A 1089-nucleotide genomic window follows, 5' to 3' on the forward strand; every position below is an offset into this window, starting at 1 on the left:
GTGTGTGAACAAGCTTGTTTGTCCTCAATGATTTTGCACTGGGGACATAATAGAATGCTTTTATGTTTTGCCTCAAAACGTGTAAGGACAATTTCCTCGGGTTCCACTCACGTTGTTTTTAACAAAGTGGCTCACTCTGGCCCAATAAACAATGGAATTCTTCCAAACTGGTGAAAAGCGGATGGCAGTGGGTCAAAGGCATCAGAGATGAAGCCGATGGTGAAAATAGGCGGAAGAAGTAGGTGGGCACTCGACCACCCTTGATACCACTGAGCATGCCCAAAGGGACATTAGCGCATATCCCTGTGACCTTGAAGAAGAATGAATATGTACAGCAGCGTACTACAGATTTGAACTTAACTGTTCCAATGCAGAACCTGAACTCTGAGAGGGCACGCTTGCTTGTCAGGTCACCCGGTGCCTATCATGGGGAATAAAGGAATGCCGCTTTCTAACACCACACTGGAGTTAGAGAGTTTTCTTCCTGGATTTCAGATGACCATTTTTGGTGCCCAACGTGGGACAGTGCAACTGAGATCTCGTGGACCGAAGGACTGGAGAGGACCTCCATTCAGCACACACACACAGAGTGATTCTTGGGGAGCTCCCCCCGATCCCGGCTCCATCGGGACCAGCCGCGAGTTCCCTGCCATACGGTAAGGCATTCCTTTTTATTGCCTCCGGTAAAGTGTGACAGAAGTCTGTATCGCATACGGAGAGCAAGGGTAAGGGGATCCCAAGCAGGTATCCCACACACGAGCAGGGAGACATGGTGCAGCGGGTTCAGTGTCTCCCAGAAGTGTCACGGTGAGGGGATGCTTGAGAACAGCCCCCCAAGAGAAACAGGCTTCAAGTCCTTGTTAAGGGTGTAGTTGAGAGATTCAAGACCCCCTGGGCTCCACGTCTTCCCACAAGTAACGTGGTGAAGGGGTGCCTGAGAGATTCAAGACCCCCAAGAGAAACTGAAGCGTTTGGTTTACTGGTAATTGCGTTGTGTATTGGTAATTGTGTATGTGGTGGATCTGCAGATTGCGTTAAGCTTTGATTTTTACCTTTGTAACTGCAGCAGTGTGTGTGTGTTATGGTGTG

At 49.2% G+C, this 1089-nt stretch overlaps 1 long non-coding RNA gene across 1 annotated transcript in view; it reads left to right on the forward strand.

Annotated features, from left to right (window-relative positions):
* The first annotated feature begins 6 nt into the window (after nucleotides 1-6).
* Nucleotides 7-1089, forward strand: part of LOC110390513 — a 4009-nt gene continuing 2926 nt past the window's right edge. The window contains exon 1 of the long non-coding RNA XR_002433773.1: nucleotides 7-656. This is a non-coding gene — a long non-coding RNA (uncharacterized LOC110390513). The remainder of the gene's footprint in view (nucleotides 657-1089) is intronic.

The sequence above is a fragment of the Numida meleagris genome, unplaced genomic scaffold, assembly GCF_002078875.1.
Source record: "Numida meleagris isolate 19003 breed g44 Domestic line unplaced genomic scaffold, NumMel1.0 unplaced_Scaffold1203, whole genome shotgun sequence".
Taxonomy (NCBI): domain Eukaryota; kingdom Metazoa; phylum Chordata; class Aves; order Galliformes; family Numididae; genus Numida; species Numida meleagris.